Genomic DNA, 17383 nt, shown 5'->3' on the forward strand with positions numbered 1-17383 from the left:
AGTGCGAGACCTTTAAAGATGAACATCAGGTTTTTTTGTCCAATTTAAAAAAAAACGTTGTTTCAGTATAAAGTTCAGGTTGTTGTGACTTTATAAAATTGAATTAATGGTATTTGTAAACAATTGGAAAAAGGTGCCATAAGTGATTAATTTCCTCACTGTGTATAATTTGGTCACTCTTTCATTGGTTGTAGATGGTTGTGGGACCAAATGTGAATGAGAGGGATGCGGTGTGCCTCAGGCTAGTAAACAGCACAGAAACATGGCCTTTTAGTTTCTGTGGTCACGCTGTTGTGCAGCGTTTAATGTTTAAAGAGAAGGGTGGAGCAGGATTTAGTAAAGAAGCATTTTATACAGATGCCACTGGGCATGGGCATGTTGAAGTGTTGTGGCATGAAAAAGAGAAAAAGACACAGAAATGGAGGAAAGGTACGAGGAGAAGATGACTTGTTTTAAAAGGATCAGTGACACAGATTCAGCAGGTATTGACAGACATACGGAATTATGGTGGGATGTGGTTAAAAGGCTCCATCATGTCGTGAAACCCAAAGCCGGCACTGTGACCAGTTGTAGTCACAGCAACAGCATAGTTACCATTCTTTCCTGCCACTGACCTCAAACCAGCCGCCACCACTTCCTGTCCGTACATAGGGGCACACAGACATGCACACACACCTCCAGCCCATTTAGCTGACTCTTAAGGGCAGTTTGACAACGTTTTAGATTTTTTATGACCAATATGTTTGAGCAGACAGCTGCAATAAACAATTTACAATGTGTGCATTTCATCCTGTCATGTCTTTATTTGGATGTTCTAAAACTGTTGAGTGACATTTTAAAAGTTTGTGTTCTATATATTGAGTCATGATGTACGTGCCAAAATACCAATCAAACATAATAACTGTTGATGATCATGTTGATTAGCTGCATATCGTACATGCTGAAAGACAAATTAAAAACCCACAAGTACATTGTCACAATGTTACATTGTGTTTTTACCTATTGTTAATGCTCTTTTAATCTGTTAAGTGTTATCTATTGTTAAAATTAATAAACATGTTTATTTATTTGATAAAATGAAAAACATGGCCAGTGAAGTTTGACTTTCCAACAGCAGAGGGAAGCAAAAATCCAATAATATCTTGTACAAAAACCTGCAGTGCATCAATATGAAAAAGAATGCTGAGCACTACATTGTGAAGTTGGATTTACTGCAACATGGGTAACAACTAGATATGTTACCAATATTTTTATTGTAAGTTTATTTTATGTCAGCGTTGTTTGATGTCTGTCTGTAATTGTAACATTTCAACAATTGTAAAATTTCCTCTGAAGTGATGTCTGAATGTTGCCACAGACACAAAAATCATTTCTGAAGGAGAACCACATGATGCGTATTCATTTTAAGAATTTTAATTCAGTCAAATAGCCCCGATTCTAACCTCACATTCTGTGCTATTCTAGTTGAATTGTGAAAGCAATGATTCAACTAATTCCCATAGTAATGCATGTAAGGAGGACTGGTCACACAGTGCAGTACAATTTACAATTTTAAAAGTGTGCCTTTAGTTTGAAATATTCTCATATTTTTCTCACATTTTCAGAACTTTCCTCTGGTTTTCATTCTCCCATCCATCACCAGGGTGTTTACAAATTAAGATGTGCAAGTCTCATTGAACACTAATCTGCGTGAGTGATGCTGCTTTTCCAACAAGCTTATAAATGCACCCATGCATGTTTCTACATTTGCTGTATATGGGCACTTAGTGTCTGTCTCGCACACACATATGCAAACACACATGCAGAGTGTGAGCAATGCAGTATAATAAGCAGCATGGCAGCAGTGTGGTCAGCTCTGCCCCATGTGCAATCGTTGAGAAGCCACATGAAGGCTTTTGGGTATTAAAGGACAAGCCTTGGTTGGCTGGGATGGAATCTGTCATGCAACACGAAAACTGTGTTTTTCACCCATTTTTTTTTTTTTTTGGTCTTCTTTTCTTCTCAAGCTTTTTTTCTGCACTCCGCTGCACTTTCTCTCTCTCTCTCTCTCTGCCCAGCTTTTTTTTCCTTCTTAATTTCTTTCATTCTGTGGCGTATTAGACTCAGTTGTAACACTGTGCAGCCGAAAATGCTTAGACCACTGGAATGTTCTGTCAAAGAGGTGGGCGGACCTGGGGGGCGGGACAGACCAACATAACCAATTAAGGAGGAGATTGAGGTAAGATGGACAGCTTCTAAATGGTGTAATAACAACCTACTATAATGTAATTACAACGCAATAGCAATAGACACTTCTAATGACAGGATGTATATGCCAATGTGATTTCCTAATTATGGCTTTGGCATAATGGCTGACTGTTAACATGGCGTGGAGATTATAGAGAGGTGTCTGAATGCAGAAGTTCAACCACAGGGACTTGTAAAAGTGTTGAGGGACATAATGGCCACTCAGAAGTTTTGCCAGGTATTGATCACAGATGTAGCATGTTTTTGGAGGAATCTGCTAGTGAAATAATTTATGTCAGCTTGAGTGACTGGTGTGACAAGGTACTGTAGTTTGTTTATCCATTATGCCAGTTGTCCAATCATCTATTGAGTTACATATTTTTTGTCTAACAAGAATCTCTATAGCAAATGAGTAAGTTTTTGCTTTTTGTATGACCTTTTTCTCTATTGGTCCATTTTCATTCCCCACACAGTACACTATGTTCATCCACAGTCCATTTGTTTTTCAGTCTGTCAGTATTTGATGCTGCCATCCATCCATCCATCCATCTGTCCATCTACCAATCTATCCATTCGTCTCTATCCCTCCATCCATTTCTAACAAGAGGAGTGGATGGTGGCGTCCATTATTACAGAGCATCCCAGAATAGAGTCTCGTTTTATTACAAGTCCCTCTGGTTGCCGTGGGTACCCAAATTACAGGCTAGGCTTCTCACACATAAAAAAGGTTGCGATGCCGAAAACCAGCCACCTCAATAAAGGATGGATTAGAAAATCCTTTGCTTTTTTCCCTTCCTTCCCTTTTTGAAAGGTTTTTCTGTACATTTTTTTCCCTCTGGTGTTTTGTTTTATGTTGGGGTGCAGCGGTCTCCTTCAGTGGTTTTGCTCCCCGACCCTGTGGCGGGAAAATACGCTCACTTGTGGGTTTCTGGGAAGGCAGCGGTGGACGAAACATCTGCTGGGAGCAAGATGTATGTAAGTGTGTGCATGTTTGTAAGTATGTGCATGTAGACACACTGTCCTGGCATCCTGTTTAGCTTTAGAGATTGGTTTTAGTAATATGATTCATTGAGAAACATATTCAGTAAAAACATTAAAAGAACATTTAGAAGAGCAGTGATGGCTCTCTAAAGTCTGGAGTGAAAGCTGTAGGAAGGTGCACTTGCTAAAGAAGTGACTGAATTTCACTGACATCAGGCCCCCTAGGGACAAAGCGCTTACAAAAGTAAAAGCTCAAATAATAATAAATTCAGCTCACATATATAGTAAAAGTGCAGACATTAGGGACACACAGTGCTTTTACTTTTGTATGTGTTTTGGGAATTGCGGCGCATTTCCCTAATATCTGGGCTTTTTTTAAGCTTTTTCTCTAGTGGCCACTGTAGCAACTTGCTCATCTTGCTCATGCCTATATATGTACTTGCCAACTTTTGAACACATTGAAAATACGACAAACTGTTGAGCAGTAGTAAACATTCCCAAATTAAATTAAATACATAAAAAATTACCTTAATTTCAACATTTATTTTTTATGTATCTATACAATTGACAAAATGTACAATCAAATATAGGTTTCAATAGAGTTGAAAATTATTGTATTCTTATTTGATTTACATTTTACACAGCTTCCCAACTCTTCTGGAAACAGGGTTTGTAGAATGTTAAACAAATATGTTTATGTGGCAAATTTACTATATTTACGGTGCATCAACAAATATTTGGTAGCTTGGTTATTGGGCTAACAGTACAACACATAACTGCACAGTAAATACCCAATCACTCCAAACTTGTTAAAGTTTCTTATGACCTAATGCACCTCTAATGCCAAATGTTTTATGTTTTAGCTCAGAGCACACATAGTTAACTTAGAACATGTTGGAATGTGGTGGATTAAACTACAAATCTGCACTTATATAACAATTCAGTTTCATGTAGATCATGTTGCTGTACAGTAATGGAATTTTGTCAAATATCTGTGGGGGCTTACAATCAATTTTCTATTTTTTTAAGTTTATATTAAGATGATTTGTTTAAGATGATTAAGATCAATAATTTTGACTGGTGCATACATTTGTGTATATGCATACAGGACTTTAACAGTCACTTGTTTTATCTGCTTCTTTGATAGTAAATTTTACCATCTGAAATATTATTGCTGTTGATTCACTAAAAATGTTCAATGGCAAACTAAACCCTCTCTATTTTAAAGCCTGTACCCAATGTGGACAATAAGCTGGCACATAAAGTATATGTTGAACAACAGTGCCATGTAAAGTAATGATACGTGCTGAGTTGAACACTGATGCACTCATCTCCATGTCAACAGGCTGTGCTCAAATCTCAGGAAAAAAATATTACAGAGGTTCAAAGAACTAAATTACAGTTGGAAAGTAGAACTTTTTGATGGATAGAGGGAAAATAGAGGAGGTTGGATAGATCTATTACCAATAAAAGGGGATGTTTAAAGTTGCTTTCACAACCTCTGCCTTTAAAACCAAAAGGAGAAATATAGCCTGGGCTGCAGGCTCATTAAACAATATGAGGACTCTTTATCATGTGGCAACCCACCGGAAGTAGGGCTGAGACCCATCTTGGATTCTGACCCATCGTTTAAGAAGCCAGGGTTTTACGGGAAGTGTGAATGTGGTGTGCAATGAAAGGATGGGATGAGGTGTGTGCGTGAATGTCTGTTTGTGTGTGTCTGCAGTGCACACTATTATTATGTTGCTGTGGTTGTAATGATGTAAGACACTTGCAAGCGAGTAAACAACAGCAGCACGCTATCTGCAAACAATATACGAAAACATCATGTTTCTTTCATTCTCAAATAATTAAGAAATTTTAGAGTCAATTATAAAAGATGATTTTTTTATGGAGATCAAAGGCCTTTTTTGTGGCAGTAAAATTATTGATGTATCTGATTTGTTTTTTCAAATAGCAGAAGAGTTTGTTGCTCAGCAAAACATATTCTACAACACATTTCACTGAAAGATTTTCTCATAATCGCCTAAAAATCAACTAATGTTTAACTGCAGCACATCTACACAGTTTCAAACAGAGGATAATCAATGACTAGTTGAATCATTTTACAGTGTGGTTTATTTTAAGTATTCAGTCTCAGTATATTTTATGTATTCATCATAATTAGTTGGGAGCTGAAAACCAAAATTAGATGCAATTAGAAAAAAATCTTTTAAATAAATATTAACAGTGATTCACATTATGTGGAATCTGCAATGTACAGTATGGCAGTTCAAAGTCATGAATGATCAGGTAATGTTTTTCAGTAAAAGTCAAAGTGATGTTTGCTTCATGAACAAACATTATTTTTCAAATTTTCAGTTCTCATTTTTTACTTATTATATAATTTTTTCTTAGAATTTTAATCTTAATCAATGTTATTAATGTCATGATTATGACGAAATTATGCAGGCATTTCTTAGAAGCCTTTATATCTAATTACAGCTGTATCGAAAGCAATTGTGAAAAAAGTTGTTAAAATGTTTACTGTCTTACCTTAACCTATCATTTGTTTGGCCTTCAGTTCTCTCTGTTTTCAGTATGTGTTCCCCCCAGTCAAATTAACAGGAGATGTCAAACTAAAAACCATTCTTGAAAAATCCACATAAAGATGACAGCAAGCGTAATTGAAACTATTGGAAGTATTACAACAACGTGGTTTTAGGGAGGTAGTGTTTGGCAAACTTTCCCAACTCTGTTAATGAACAACCCACAACCAATGGCAGGTTTCCTAAGCTTTAAACCACAAGTATCCACACCACCCCCATTCTGTAGACAAAATGGCCTCAACAGGGTTTGTTCAAACAAAGAGACACCAAATAGCATCAAATTAACAAACAATACTGGAATTCTCATAAATGTTGCTGGCAATGCTTTTGATGCTTTTTAATTAAGCTTTATTATTCAATGTATTAAATTGTGAGTCTTCCATGAGTTTGCACCCAGTTTTATGCGTACAGTACTCACGTGTCTGATCAACAGCGTAGAAACCATAGCCTCTTTACAATAATTCTTGCTAAAAGACTAGCGCTAAATATGCATTCAAAGCAACAAGGAGAATGTTCTGGTCTAGTATATCCAGTCTTTGACGTGCTGAAGACCAAACTAAAGATAAGGAGCCTCTTAAAACCATCAGGACTGGAAGTCAGATAGTACAGATCTTACACCAGAAGATGCCAAATGTCTGTTGTTCTGTTTGGAGAGAGCAAAATGGCAGGTGGCCAATGAGTCCACAAAATCTGAACCCAAATAACTGTGGTGACTAATAATGTATTATGTATGTATAGAAATGTGTAACATTTAGCAGATGTGGATGTTAAGACACTAAAAGTTGAAAGCCACTCTACTGCATCAGTGAAGCTCTGCAAGTACCATAGGTCACGTGATGGCACCTCACCCAGCTCGAGCACCCGATTGGCCTGCTTGGTTCAGGTGATGGATACTGTAGTTGAAATAACACAGTAGACAACAATACAACAATAAGTACAAATCTAGAACAGCGCAACAACATAAACAAACAAAAAAAAAAGGTTTGCCGATCTCCACAGACATGTGAAGGTGAGATGTACATTTATTTAGTAACTTCAGTAAGAATGGACTGGATCAGTGCATAACCAACGCTTTAGGTCAGATCAGTCTATTATTAAAGTAAGTGTATTTGTGTGATAGTAATAAACCCTATTCAAAAACATTCTAGAAATGTTGTTTTACAGCTACAATGAAACACACAGATGTATGCTCCTTCTGTCTTATTTCTTTATCCACCTCCTCCCCCCTCCATCCTTCTGCCTTGTCAATCAGAAGAAAGAGGAAAAAGTCATTAAATCTCTCTGTTGGCCATGTATGTAATTACAGTCTGCCTGTATGTTGCTAAATACGCCCCGGCGCTAGTCTGGTCTCCCTGGTCATGTTTTTTCCTCCCACCGGCCGTGTTTGAAGCTCTTATAATTGGCAGATGCAGCGTGTCAGGATTAGAGGCTGCCGGTTTGAAACCCCAACACCCCCCTTTCCCCCTTGCTTGGCTACCCCCACCATGCAGACAACCACAACCCTAAACCCTGAAGTCCCTCTACCCCTCCTCACTCCCTTTGTATTACATGTGTTGGGATTAAAAGGGGAATATTATTAATGTCCAATAAATATAGTGTTTAATTATTTGTTACAAATAGGTCACCACTGAGGACACTTTGAGGTTTTTGTGGCTCATTCTCAACATTTCTCATTGAAAATTATCATCCTGTTTCTTCATAGAAATCATAATGTACTATACCTTCATACATTTCACATGTATCATTTCATGTATAAGAAAGATCCATCTATAGTGTTTAGCTTTTTTTAACCCTATGTGGTGCTATAACATAAATGGAAACCTGTCACGAATCACATTGTTAACCTTGCTAAGAGTTTTTACAAGTGTTAATTACGTCTGTGTATATTCGACTGGTGCCTGCAGGACGCCTGTGGTCAGTCTACCTCTCTCATCTCACACTAGAGTCTTCTTATTCCAAACACCACCCTACAAGTATGCAGTCACTGCAAAAAAAAATGACACATTTGGCAAAGGTTTTTCTTATTTTTACCTTTTAGAGAGCGAGATACCAAAGTCATTATTTAAGTTGGACATTTTCTACATATTCAAACTAGACTTTTGCAATGCAGTGTAATCCTTTGATTGAAAAACCTTTAATGTGTCTGGATCTAGCATAAACCTGCCCTGACATCCTTTTTACAGTACTGCACTCAGTGGCAATAGTAAAACCCTTGTGGGTTTAGACAAATAAAGGTTGTTTGGGCCATCAAAGCATTTAAAGTTGAAATGATGGAGCTGATGGTCAGTGATGTCAGTTAAGATGTTGATTTTGTCTGAGTCAGAGCAGTTTTTGGTCAGTAGAGCCCCTAATTTCTCGGTCTGTCCGTTGCTGTCTACAAGTTTCTGTCTCTCTTTTAACCTCTCTTACTCTCACATAATCTCACTCTGCTCTCTCTCACACATCTAAAAACTGCTGTTCTCTCATCCAGGTCAATGTGCTGACCAGATCCAAAAGTGCAAGCTTTCATAATATTATGCATTAGAAATATGCATTATATGTATATTAATAAATGATTCATTTTTAAAAGTCTAATATTCTGCCTAATATTTTTTTTCCTTTTTCACTTTTAATAAGTTTGAAAATTAAAATCATATATTTCCCTTTCATGGCATAATAATAACATGAAATTAATTTAATTCAACAGGCTACATCTAAGAAAGCTGGCAAATGTTAAAAGTTCATATTAGTGACTATGAACTAAGGCTTTATGAGCCTTTTGGGCTACTGTTGTACTTGGCTGTCCACATTATAATTCTGTCACGGTACTTTGTGTGAATGAGCATGAGTATGTGCTCATTGACCAAGTCACACAACCAGTAACTATCGCCCATCTATGCATTCATAAATCACCTACTGGAGAGACAAAGAATTTGGTTACAGCAGCACCTTTGTTAGAGACATCCTATTCAAAAGTTTCCTTGTAGCAACCGCCGAACTCATGATGAAAAATTGTACGTTCACTTCAGTCTGTTAGGTCTACATGAGGACCCTGATTGTATCCTTCATGTCCCCCATGTTAATATTTAGGCTGACCATATGATCAAGCTGACCTGTACCATGTAGAAATGTGTGATTTACTGTGGTAAAGTGTGATGAATTAAGGGAAAGGAATTGAATGTGTAAATTAGTACAGGTGATGTCTTAGCTAATCATTTCAGTTGGAAAAAAAGGAAGTATGTATTTTGCCTCAGTCATTTCAACAACTTTCAACTTTCAACTTAAATTTGACACATACAAAATAGTTTTGAGCAGCAACAGGGTTTAATAGACGTAATGTATATATCGTTGAAAAAAATCACCTGTGTTAATACAATGCCTCAACAACAATCTATGTGGTTGTGATTTTGTCTAAAGCACCAAAAAGTAATTCCACTGTGGCCTTTTCACCCTTGTTGCCATGTTCTAGATGGCACGTAGACCTTTGCTACTGTTTTGAATGGGCTTCATAAAAACCATTGTAACCATATGAACAATAGTGAAATATCTAAAAAGGCTTCTGAATGGGAATGTCTTCGTTCAATAAACAGCTGAACAATAAGACACCATGTAATTTCCCTAGTTTCATTTTTCTATAGAATAAATATTTCTCAGTGGGCAGGGCTTGTGGTGCCAATAAAAAGAATATTTAATTTTTTGGTTTATTTTCCCTTTTTTTCCATAACATTTTGTAGTCACAGCTTTTCTTTCTTGTATTGAAAATCTGATTGACAATCATATTGACTGAAATAACTAAATCTTACTTTTTATTTACTTCCTGTGTGACAGCTCTTTCTGTTCTTCACTGTCTGTATCTCATTTTCTCCTCAGTGCATCAACTAAGTTTCCTCCTTCTTCATCCACTACACTGTATGTCTCTGTTTAGCCTTTTCACTTGTTCAGTTATACACCATATAGAACCCCCACACCCACCTCACCCGAAGGACACGCCCCCTTCCCCCACCCCAGACAGCTGTCTCACCGCAGCAGAGCTACGATGTGACACTGTGCTATACGAGTACACAGACATACACAAAATGATATATATACACACACACACACACACACACACACACTATAAATACCATCCTTGTGCAAAACACACTGCTGCAGTATAAATATTTAAGTATAAATGTGTAATGAATTTATTGATATGTTGCCCATGCCAGCAGGCACCATTTTGAGCCGCAGAGTGGTGAACCAGTGTGGTGGGATTGAAGTGGTGCTGAGGGATTGTGGGAACGCATGTTCCGAGTTAGGCAGATGACCAATTGGTGGGCTGGAAGCTGGAAGCCGCATCACAGAAAGAGCTACTGATCAGTACCAGCCATCCGTCTTTCTTTTGCTCTTTCGCATTTTCTTTTTTAATCGCTTGCTTTCTCTATATCTTTTATTCTCTTGCTTCGCTTTCTTTTTTATTTGAATTCGCCTTTTTTATTTACTTGTTTTGAATTATTTTATTGCGCCATGCACTTTTTTTGTATTTCCATCTTTATTGTTTGTTGAGTGAGATGCATAACAATTCTTTTGAATGTGTTACCCTGGTTTATACAAACAAGGGAAAAAAGGGGTCTTGTGTTTGAACAGTGGTTTAAATCCACAGACTGGGGAAATTTGGGATAATGGTAGTGGAAAGTGTATCAGTTACACAATAGAAAACACTGATGAGCATTTAAGCAAGACAGCTGTAGCAGATATAGAATGTCAGAAATACACTAGTATTGTATATGTGTACAACATGTGGATGTATTGCGTTGACTAAATGTAGCAAAGTGCCACTGGAAAACGACTAATACGCCAAAAAGTTACAAAACTTTAAACTCTCAAAGACACTGCGGCTATTGTGGTCGTAGTTTTATTGGGAGTAGCCAGGATCACTTCCTTTTGATAACAATCTTGATTAAGTCTGTTGTTTGTTCAATAAAATTGTTCCAATGTCTCAATTTCCTTCCTCACTAGTAGCTGTTCCACTCTGCTGACTATTAACCTCATGGGAAAATGAGTCTGATGCAGATTTCTATTAATACCTTTGTGTGCAAAAAGCAGCGTGGAAACTTCTTTTTCCTACTGGGGAATTTGCAAAGGAACCATACTTTTAGATGTAAACCATTAAACAGACTCGATTCGATTGTGTTAAATTCGACTTCTTTTCTTCTGTTAATGCAGGATAAACATGTGACTTCATGTTTACAGATATTAAGTGCGACACATTTCAGATTTACATTTCTGTATTTAGATGCAATTGCAAGCTGCAACGTTCCTTGACCATTATCATTATGGGTTATTGATGCAGGTGGTGTTTGGATCTGCATGCTACAAGAGAAGCTATTTGAGCTGACTGGTGATATGTGAGCGATGTGAGCAGATGAGAGGAGTGGTAATTAAATTAGCTTTACTGATGTCTCACACAGATTGGATAATGAGAGTATAAAGTTGAAAACCTTGCCCAGAAGTGTGAATTTCAGACAACCTAAACCTTGCAGTGACATACACAATTTACACTACCCTGGCTTCATTTTTCACCCAACAGGTCCTTCAACTTTAACACTCAAAGATGTCCTTTGTACCTCTGTCCCTTTTACACAGATCAATTAATCATTTGTTTAAATAGCACAGCCTTGTTTGGGGGAAGGCATTTGTTGAAATTGCACTCTTTTTGGCATCCCTTTTTGTGAGGGGTACAAATTTCACAGGACGGGCTCCTTCCAACTGCTTGTAGCTTCATACTCTATAGATTGTTGTTACTAGGGGAGCAATGCTTTCTAGGACAGGTTCTAACAGAGACTTTGGCCCTGCCTCTTCTTGGCCTGCACAAGAATTTTTATTCTTTTTTACACTGCCTGGCCAAAAAATAAATAAAAAAAAGTCACCAACTGGATTTTACTTAGGAAATATGTAAAGGTCTTCCATTGGATAATTACGTCAGTGACAATAATATTTCTCCGTTGGCAAAAATTGATTATACTAATACCGATACGATGAGTAGGTGAGTACACGACTGTACTGAATGACCAACAGTGAATTTTTCTTCTCTGATGGCACAGGCATATTTCGAAATGATAATGCCAGGTTTATCAGCCTCAAATTGTGAATAAATGATTTAGGGAACATGAAACATTATTTTCATACATGGTATGGGCACCACAGACTCCAGACCTTAACCCCACTGACAATCTTTGCGATGTGAAAAAGACTTCACGTAGCTGTCTGACTCCCACCTCATCAAAACAAGATCTTGGTAAATATTTTGTAGAAATCTGGATGGAAATAAATGATGTGACACTGCATGAGCTCATAAAAACAATGCCCCAGTGAATGTGTGCCATAATCAAAATTAAGGGTGGTCCAACATAATATTAGAGCGTGGGAGTTTTTTTGACTGGGCTGTGTATATTTTGCACACCTTTGACCTCTACTTGGATGCTGATGACATCCAGCTCTTCTTTTTATGCCCTCACCTGTGAAAAGTTAATGTCAAGGCACCACTTGAAGATTATTGTGGTTCTTTAGAGGAAGTTATGCTTAAACCAAGACCACTGATCATTCCAACTTGACGACTCCCCACCAGAGCCCCAGTCTCAATCTTGTCTCAAAAACATTTTTCGCATCATATGATCTCAAGTGATAACATGTCTAATCAATTCTACCTTCATATTAGACCAGAGTTCGCCATTAAAACCCCAGAAACAGCACCCAACATTTTTAAACTAAATTGAACTTGATCAGCCACAACTTTGGGAACAAGTGGAAACATGAATGGACCTCACAGGCTTAAGCCTGCATGGCCCCAGTTTCTGTGTAGGACTTAAAGGATGCTACTCTTTAAATTAAGAGTGTGGGCGAGTGTGTACCATTCACATCAATCTATGTGTTCATACCTACTTTTGAAGTACTGGATGAAGTACTCAAAAACTGTACTTAAGTAAAAGTACAAATAAATGGTAAATGGTCTGCACTTATATAGCGCTTTTCTACCTATTGCCACTCAAAGCGCTTTACACTGCTTTTTATTTACCCATTCACACTCACAATCACACACACACACTCATACACCGATGGGGGGAGCTGCTATGCAGCTGGCCAACACTCACCGGGAGCAACTAAGTTGGGGTTCAGTGTCTTGCTCTAGGACACTTCGACATGTGACTGGAGGAGCCAGGGATTGAACCAACAACTGTGAGATTGGTGGACAACCGCTTTACCTTCCTGCGTCACAGTCGCCCCGACTGTGGCCTGACTGTACATTAATCCTTAGGAGTCTGCATTTGTTTTTGAAAACCTTTAATTTTACCATAATGTACCACGTCAAAAGATGTTTCCTATTAAACTAAACACGTGAGTCGATTACGGCGACGTGATCATAGACTCCTAATGGTAAAAGTCTAAGTATAAGTATCCTCTGAAATTTCTACTTAAGTAAAAGTAAGTAAGTACATGATTAACATTTTACTTAAAGTATTCAAATTAAAAGTACTTGACATTTTTTCCCCCTCTCCTTTTCTGTGGACCAGTGCTGCTTCATGTTAGATGGGACATTAAGCAATTAATGGTAACAGACATAAATGATAGGTTAAAGATCTGATGCTTTTTTGAGTTTTATTTCTAACTACTCATGTCAAGTGAGAAGAAGAGGTAGGCAGTGCCAAGTTCAAGTTCAGGAAGCTGTGTTTACCTTTGAGCACCCAGGGTAATCATATTGTCACAGCCTATTTTGGTGTGACCACTCGACCTCTCTCTATGTGCTTCCTATGTGCTTTTTCACCCTTCTATTTTGCTTTCATCTTCAATGAACTTAACTTCCTTTTTCTACTCCTCTTTCTACATCATTTTTTCTGATTTTGCTTGTTGTTTCTTTCATTCCTCTCTTTCTCTCTCATTCTTTCTCACTTGCACTCCTCCCCTTTCACTTTCTCTCCTTATTTCTGCCCAAAGTTCTGCAGCCCAGCTGGCATGGTTTTCTAGTGGTGTAGTAAAATATAAATATAATAAGGACGTTTTTGAGCTGGTGAATCCATTCTGAGCAGAGAAACATCACCACAGAGCCCACAGATGTGGCACACTCTCAGGAGCAAGAGAGGGAGATGGAGAGAGGGAGGAGAAAAAAATCCCTTATATGACATGAAGAGAGGAGCACTGACTGCATTATTGTTGGCCTTACCAAGCTACCGGACTTGTTATTAGAACACTTGATACAAATTTAACTGAAGTCTTTACAACAATCTTGTAGTAAGGTTTCAGTCATAGGTCTTAATTTAGGACTAGTCTGTTAGTTTGTTAACTATCTGCATATAATTAATACATATGTGTTTCAAAAGCAATTATGAAGGAAGTTATTGTGTGAGACAGACCGTTTATTTGCAGCTGCCTTTAGAATATAATACTGGCATCAGTACTCAGTCACAGTTAGCAAAAATACATAAAGATTTAATTATTAATCATAGCTCCAAATAGTTTCAGTGAACGCATTGGGATCTGTGCAAATAAATAATATTGTACTTTACTGCTTTCTCTTGTATGAAGAGTAAAATAATCTGAAACTGTGTATCTCTGTGTATTTGAGTGAGTGTACATAAGGATATGTTTACTTATAATCGTGCAATTTTTGACACATGCTTTGACTTAACAAAATATGGCATGTGTTACTAAATATTTGCAGTTGTGTTGTGCATGTGTGTGTCTGTGTCTGTGTGTGTTTGTGTTGGTTTGATAATTCATGCCTGTTGTCACCTGCATACCTGCGTATGGATGTAGACTACATGTGCATTTGTATGAGCCTGAGTGTGCACATGTGCTACTGTCTCTTCGTGCATATGTGCTTAGAGTCAGAGCACAGAATACTTCAGTCCCTTGGGCTGGTCTTTGTTTGCTTTAGCCATGCGGTGGCTAGCCTAGCCCGCTAACTCCAAGACACATTTAGCTTGTGCTCCACTTTTATTTCATCCTGCTTTTATTTTCCTTCTGTCTGCACTCTGACCAAACACGCTGCACCAAACTGGCCTTTAGCAAGACGAGTGTTGGTGCTACTCTGAGCCATTGATAGACAGATTTGGTCAGTGTGGTTTTTACTGGCTGGCATGTTATCCGGCACAGGCCAAGAGCCACTCACTGCCAAAAATGTATGGCGAAATGTGTGAAGGCTACAGTCAATTGCAACAAATGTAGAAAGTTTTATACCCTTGCCTTGGAAGATTATGGATTACTAGGTTTCAAACAAACCGCTCTCATACTTAGAAACTTACTGTATAAAGACATAGTGTTAGGTGTTTATTGTGGTCTGGGGTTGGACGCTGCAGTGTGTGGAGGGACAGACAGAGAAGGAGGAGGAGGAAGAGGGATGGTGGTTTTAGCCACCAGCTGTTGTTACCTTGAGCATAACGTACTTAAACCCCCATTACAGCAGTCCACCACAAGCCACAAACACGCCAGCTTCCCCTGACTGCAAAACAACCCAAACTCACTTGTTTACCAGCTAATGAGCAATTCACTCTCTTTTAGTCATTGAACCATTCTTTTTCTTTCTTTTATCAACTTCTCAGTTCACATCTTGCTCCCTCGTTTCCCAACATATTCTCCTTAATTCATTTGTACAATTTTATCACTCTCTCATTATCTCTCTGTGTAATCCTTTTTCACATCCTCTCCATCTCCTTTTCTTCATCTCCTTCACAGCATTTCCTTTCATCTGTGTCTTCCTTCTTTTGCCCCACTCAGAGCCTTTGTTGGTTAGGTCCTTGGGTATGCGTGGGTAACCCCGGTGCCCATGTAAAGGCGCTGTGCTGTGGACGCATAGAGCCCCAGTGTCAGTAGATGAAAGAAGAGAGTGATTCTGGGGCTGGCACCCATCTCCCTCTGTCCTGCCACCGTGGTCTCTTATTTCACAGAGAAAATTAATAACTTTAACAAACATCAATGAGCAAGTGCCTGATGCTTGGTTGGGTTTTTGGCTGGCTTGGTGTGCTTGTGTGTGTGTGTGTTTGCGTGTCTGCGCAGAAATGAGATTGTACTGCAACACACATGTCAGTATATGTGTGTATTTGTGGTCCCGCATGTGAGTTTGATCTCATAACTTACAGTCTGGGATCCCTTTCAGTACTGCCAAAAGAAACTGACAGGAAAAGTGTAAGACAGAGATATTGACAGGTTGATGAATAGTAATGTAGAAAGAACATTTTTGAGTGGTGTGAGGCTTCACTTTGGTTTTATCTAATCAGATCGATGTCTGCTTGAAAGGCCACGGTGTCCTTTCTTGAGGCAGAGAGGAACTGAAAGACGAATGGATGAAGGGAGGGATGGATGGATGGGAGAATGTGACCACTTCTGAAGCATTGTCGACAGCCACGCTGAATAGGCAGCGGGCCTGCCTGGAGCCACGCCTGTATTTATGATCTTCAAAGCAAGGATGACACATGCACACACGCACACACACACACACACCCAAAAAATGTAGATAGTTACAGGAAAACATATGCTTGTGCAAACGTGGGTACACAGAAATTTGCATATAGATTTCTGCTCACATAGAGATACACTACAAACCTTAAACAGATCAGGACTAAATGATGTCGTCACAGATATCATCAGTCATTTTTGGCAATTGTCTTCCCAAACTGACACTCCAGATGTATGGCTCCTTATTGCTATAAATGGTCAATGACCTGCAGGGCTTTTTTCTCCAGAGAAGTCTAAATGCTTACAATGACATGCAAACTGAAGTGGCACTGCAATGCAAGGCTCTGGTCTTCTCATCGAAGCAACAGAAGAGTCCAATACCCATGGTTTAGAGATCTCAGTAGGTGGATTTTGTTATGTAAACAGATCCCAGCTAGTCGTTTCCCTCTGCTTCCAGTCTTTGCGCTAAGCTAGGCTATCTTGCAGCTGGCCATAGTTTTAGACAGATTTGAAAGTGGTATTGATTTTCTTAATTTTAATCGTCAACATGCTCTATCACCTGAGATACGGCTGCTGACTGATATAATTTAAAAATGCGAAAGGCAAAGTTTTTAGCTGGTAGACAGTTAGCTTGTCCTCGACACACTTTTGGACGTGAAGACTCAAAAGTGTCTCTCCCTGTTACTAAAAGGCAGCGCTCAACTTCTTAAGAGATGGGAATCTTTCTTATCAGAACCTTTTAACCTTAAACAACTGAAAAACCCATTTGTTAAAACACTGACACCTCTGTGACAAATTCTGATTTCTTTTACCTGCCTTGTGCATTCCACGCCAGGATATTTCTAATAAATTTACACAAGTGTCAGTGGATGTTCTATTTCAGCCAAGAGGTAAATACAGCTATATATGGTTGTTTACTGTGTGTAAATCTCCATCTTTGCCTTTCTCTGTTCCATCAAGAGACATGAAACGCGGTGGCACAGCAGAAATACTTTATGGTGTTTACACGCACCAATAATAAAACAGAAATTGTGGAAACCCTCAGCCTTGTACAGTTCAGTTCATTCAAAGGAGCCTGCCCTGAGAGACATGGTTGAGACCACTGATTTTCTGCTTGCAAATATTTGAAGAGCTAATTTGGAGGGGCTGGGTTTACTGACTTTAAACAATGTGCATGTGTG

The sequence above is a fragment of the Channa argus genome, chromosome 9 (genome assembly GCF_033026475.1).
Source record: "Channa argus isolate prfri chromosome 9, Channa argus male v1.0, whole genome shotgun sequence".
NCBI lineage: Eukaryota > Metazoa > Chordata > Actinopteri > Anabantiformes > Channidae > Channa > Channa argus.